Raw genomic sequence first — 5,862 nt, 5'->3', positions numbered from 1 at the left:
TTTGGGTGTCCAAGAGAAATGGTTTTTGCCAAACTCTTTTTAAAAAACAAATTGTTGCTATTTCCTAGAAGTTTCTGGTTTTTAAGATGAACATAAAAGTGTCAGTATGCTTCTTTTATGAGGTGTACTTTATACTTTATACTTTGGTGAAGGCTAAGGTGTACCTAACAGCTTTTTATAGTATATTCATTTATGGAGTTAGCTGTATTTTTTTTAAAAAAAAAGAAAAATAGTAAATTAGCAGCTTTTTTTTTTAAATGAAGAGAACTTCATGATGATTTAAAAGAACGAATGAGAATATTTTGACTTGACTTCAATTACTAAGTATTTTATATAAAGAACAAATAGGTCCTGCATTTTATAAGACTTTAAAGCTTTAATTATTCAACTAAGAACCAATAATGGCTACTTCAAGGCTAATATCAATAGTTTATAAGCAGTATATTTCACCTACACTAAATGTGGGCATTTTAAAAGAAGATTCCCCCCTTCCCCCCCAGAAATCTGCATTTACTAAATTTGTCTTAAGTCCAATTGTGTTTAAAGGTCATGCTGGTCGGGTGTGGTGGCTCACGCCTACAATCCCAGCACTTTGGGAGGCCGAGGTGGGCGGTCACCTGAGGTCAGGAGTTTGAGACCAGCCTGACCAACGTGGTGAAACCCCGTCTGTACTAAAAATACAAAAATTAGCTTGGCATGGTGGCGGGCACCTGTAATCCCAGCTGCTTGGGAGTCCGAGGCAGGAGAATCGCTTGAACCTGGGAGACCGAGGTTGCAGTGAGCTGAAACCGTGCCATTGCACTCCAGCTTAGGCAACAAGAGTGAAACTCTGTCTCAATCAATCAATCAATCAATAAAATAGAGGTCATACTGACTGTATTACAGATTTATTCTTTTATTCTTGATGGAGTGTCTTTTAATATCTGCGCCATCTGTCTTCATGTGAGGAAAAAATGTAAGGCATTGACTAACAGGAGAAACATTTCTAATTTTGATGGGTTTAATATGGAGAAAGAACAATTTTGATAACCCAGAGGAACCTGAATTGTAACTGAGGTTATATAAATAGGGTTTATTGAGCTTCCTTATTTTGCTCTCCGCAATTAGGGACCACTAGGCCTAGTCGTATGGTTTATCACAGATTTATTGAAGCCAATCATAGGATGTTAGAACTGAAAATCCTTAGAAATCATCAAGTGCAAATAATCACTTATCTACTAGGGACAGGCACTATAGCATAGTGGGGTAAGAGCGCATGCTCTGAAATCAGACTAGCTAGGTTAGATTTCCAGTTCTTTTTGCTACTAGGGTGCTCTTGGCCAATTACTCGGAGCTGCAGTTCTTCATCTATAAAACGGAACTAATACTGGTACCTTGTAGGCTTATTGTGAGATGTTTAGATGAACTGATCTAGGAAAGTCATAACACAGTGCCTGGCAAGTAGTAAGTCTTTATGAATGTTACCATTGAAGAAGAAGAAGATGATGGATACCAAGGTATATTGGCTTCAGATTGCTGTAGTCTGTAATCATGTCCTTTGTGTTGGTTCCTTTGGGGCAACTGATTCTTTCTTTGCACTCCTCTAGATTCTTTTGCTGTCCTCTCTGATCTGCAAAGCCTTAATTATTTCTGAAATTAAGTAATACTTTCTGTTGCCTAAACACAAACCTACTTGTGTTTAACTTAGGAAAATTAAACTATGTGTGCTTGGCCAGAAAAAAAAAAAAGAGAGAGAAAGGAAAATAATATTGTGATTGTGTTCATCTTATGATGAACTGTTTTGGATTAAGTGTGAGTTGAGATTCATGGATCCTTTGTTTTTTCAGTCTCGATTTCTGTGTGTCTCTCTTAGAATAAGCTTCTTGCTGTGCTGAATATGTTTCTTACGTGTAGAGATACAAATGTTTTGTATAAGGAGTCGTCTGAGCATAAGCCCATTACTTCATCTGGTACTCAACAGAAGAACCAGCAGTTAGTTGAAATGCTGAAGGAAAAACAGGCTACACTGGGCTTATTCTATTATTAACAATAATATAATTGGGTGCATAATAATAATGTTATATATAACTTAGTATGTTAGTGCCTTCCTGGAGGATTTTAACTCTTTTTAAGTTTTGAAATATAATGCACATACACAAAAAGTGAGCAAAAAATATATAATATACACACACAAAAAATGAACTCCCTTTCTCTCCCCACCTCCAAAAAAAAAATTTACTAATAAAGCAAACACCTGCACAGTCACCAAACAGTTGAAGAATGGCACAGTGCCAGCACCACAGAGGTCTGCCTTTTGCCTCCTCTGGTCGCTAGAGATAAGCTTTCTGGCCCAGTATATGTCAGTTTTTATAAATGTTGCATTTGAGCTTGAAAAAAATATATATTCTGTAAATGCAAAAGTTCTGTATGTGTCCATTAGGTCAGAGTTGTGGATTGAATTGTTCAAACCTATATCCTTACTGTTTTCTCTCTTTCTGTTTTTGAGAGGTATACCAAAATCTCTCATGACAATGAAATTTACCTGTATCTTGTTATAATTCTGACAGTTTTTGTTTTATATATTTTAAGGCTGTTTTGTTAGGTACATATAAATTCAGATTATATTCCTTCTGGTAAGTTGAACTTTTTCTAGTTAGAAAGTGTTTCTTTTTTGCCGAGGCTGGAGTGCAGTGGCACGATTTTGGCTCATTGCAACCTCTGCCTCCCAGGTTCAAGTGATTCTTCTGCCTCAGCCTCCCGAGTAGCTGGGATTACAGGCGCTTGCCACCACGCCTGGCTAATTTTTGTATTTTTTTTCTTTTTCTTTTTTTTTAAATTATTGTTATTATTATACTTTAACTTTTAGGGTACATGTGCACAATGTGCAGGTTAGTATACATGTGCCATGCTGGTGTGCTGCACCCATTAACTTGTCATTTAGCATTAGGTATATCTCCTAATGCTATCCCTCCCCCGTCCCCCCACAATTTTTGTATTTTTAGTAGAGACAGGTTTCACTATTTTGGCCAGGCTGGTCTCGAACTCCTGACCTCGTGATCCACCTGCCTTGGGCTCCCAAGGTGCTGGGATTATAGGCGTGAGCCACTGCGCCCGGCCATTTCTCTTTATTTTTAATTAATTTATTTTTTGCCTAGAGACCACTTTGCCTAACAATATAGTAACACCAGCTATCTTTTGGTTAACGTCCATGCAGACTATCTTTTCCATTCCTTTTAACCTTCAGTAGTTTTATTTTCTTTTAACACCTCATTTCAAGAAATTTTAAGCCTACAGAAAAGTGGAAAGAATTGGCCAGTAAACATCCATGCGCTTGTCACCTAGATTTGCCAATTGTTAATATTGTGTCACATTTACTTTATCTCTCTAAGTATCTATTTTTAAAATAAACTTTTAATTTTGGAATAGTTTTGGACTTACATAAAAGTTGCATCTTTAATATGGAGAGATCCTGTACATCTTTTACCCAGTTTCTCCTATTAACATCTTACTTAACCTTGGTTTAGTTGTTAAAACTAAGTAATTAACATGAGTACATTATGATTAACTAAATTGTATACTTTGTTTGGATTTCACCAGTTTTTCTACTAATGTTTTTTTACTATTATGGGATCGTATCCAGGATAACACATTGTATTTAGAAAATACTTTTTAAAAATTCAGAACCATTTGACAGTAAGTTACAGACACCATGACACTTCATCTTCCCATAGGTTATCACGCAACTCCTGAGAACTTGGACATTCTCCTATATAATCACAGTGTTGTTATTATGCCCAAGAAATTTAACATGATACAATAATATTAGGTAATAAGCTTTTCTAGTAAAGCTTCCCCAATGTCTCATCAATAATGTGTTCTTTGAAAAACTCTCAGGATTCAAAGATCAAGTATTACATTTTGTGGTTATGTCTGTTAATCTCCTTTAAACTAGGGTAGTTTCTCTGTTATTTTTTTGATCTTTCATGACAGTGACATCTTTGAAGACATCAAGCTGGTCGTTAGCATGATGCTTACAATCTGGATTTCTGTATTTTCTCATGGTTGTAATCAGATTTAAAATTCTTGGCAAGATTACTACATAGGTGATATTTCCCACTGCATCATGTCAGGATTAATATATTGTGGATTTGTTCCATTATTAGTGATGCTAAGTTTGACTAGCATCATATTTCTCAGTTGAAAAGCTACTCTTCCTTTTTATAAATTAAGTAGTCTGTGAGCTGATACTTTGAGGCTTATATGAATATCCTGCTGTTATGATCTGAATGTTCATGTCCCCCCAGAATTTATATGTTGAAACTTAATCTTCACGGTGTTGGTATTAAGAGGTGGGGCCTGTAGGAGGTGATTAGGTCGTGAGGGTGGCTTCCTCATGAATGGGATTAGTGCTCTTATAAAAGAGGCTTGAGGGAGTCCTGTTGCCTTTATGCCATGTGAGGACACAGAAGGGACAGCTATAAGGAATGGGCCCTCACCAGAAGTTGAATATGCTGGTGCCTTCCTCTTGGACTTCCTAGCCTCCAAAACTAGCAATACATTTCTGTTGTTTATAAATTACCCAATTTAAGGTATTTTGTTAGAGCAGCCTGAAGGGACTAAGACATTTGTTTATCAGCTAACTTTCATGAAGTGGTAGCATTCATGGATAAGCTGTCAGTTATTGCATTGATGGTTGTAATATGGTGAGTTCTTAAAAATGATAAAATTATTATTTTACATTTATTAGGTATCATTCTTTTGTGAAGAAGATGTTTCCTTTTTGCTGCCAATTTTTTTTCTTTTCTTTTTCTTTCTTTTTTTTTTTTTTTTTTTGAGACAGGATTTGGCTCTGTCCCCCAGGCTGGAGTGCAGTGGTGCAATCTCAGCACATTGTAACCTCTGCCTTCTAGGTTCAAGCCATCCTCCCTCCTCAGCCTTCCTAGTAGCTGGGACCACAGGTGTGTGCCACCGTGCCTGGCTAAGGTTTTTGCATTTTTCATAGAAATGGGGTTTCACCATGTTGCCCAGGCTGATCTTGAACTCCTGAGCTCAGGTGATCCACCTGCCTGAGCCTCCCAAAGTGCTGGGATTATAGGTGTGAACCACTGTGTCTGGCCCCAGTGTTCTTCTTTCATCATTCTTTTAAAATCACTGTGGACTGATGGATTTCTTTTTTTCATATGTGCTATAATCTATTACCATCATTATTCTTTGAACGCTCAAATTCTGAGTTAACCAGTGGAAGCCCCATTCAAGCTGGCTGCAGTACAATATTTGTCCTTTTTATAACTCCACATTAATTTTGGGGCATTTCTTTGTATAATGGCATAAAAAGTTCCCAACTTGCCTTGTGTTTTCTGTTTCAGAACTAGAAATCAGCCTTTTCTCCAGAGAGCCTTGCTTCATTTTAATGGAGAGTGTTATTAAGAAACCAAGATCCAGGCGCTACTAGGACATTGTTTTTTAGGCCCTTCCAATAGACAGAGCTAAGAAATACATACAGTAGTGTTTTTTAAAATCATAATTTTATCTAATACCACTGAATTCTCTCTCATCTTTTCCCCTTTGCAATTGTATTTCCCTTCTCACACAGTGAGAACTCTGGTTCTCAAGAACCTCAATATATTTACTCATTTAGTCTATTAAAAATTTCAGAATTGCCAATCCAATTCTGTTAGCAATAAATAAGTACAGTATTTGGTTTTGTTTGTTTGTTTTGCAATTCTTTGTGTCCTTAGAACATATCTCTCTAAGGGATATAGTCAGAGCACTATTTAAATATTTCCTGAATTCTTTTTTGTATGTGGTTGTTTTTTTTTGTTTGTTTGTTTGTTTGTTTTTTTATGACAGAGTCTCACTCTGTGGTCCAGGCTAGAGTGTAGT

The sequence above is a fragment of the Gorilla gorilla genome, chromosome 4 (assembly GCF_029281585.2).
Source record: "Gorilla gorilla gorilla isolate KB3781 chromosome 4, NHGRI_mGorGor1-v2.1_pri, whole genome shotgun sequence".
Taxonomy (NCBI): domain Eukaryota; kingdom Metazoa; phylum Chordata; class Mammalia; order Primates; family Hominidae; genus Gorilla; species Gorilla gorilla.
The sequence above is the reverse complement of the archived record's forward strand: the minus strand, read 5'-3'. Positions refer to the sequence as shown.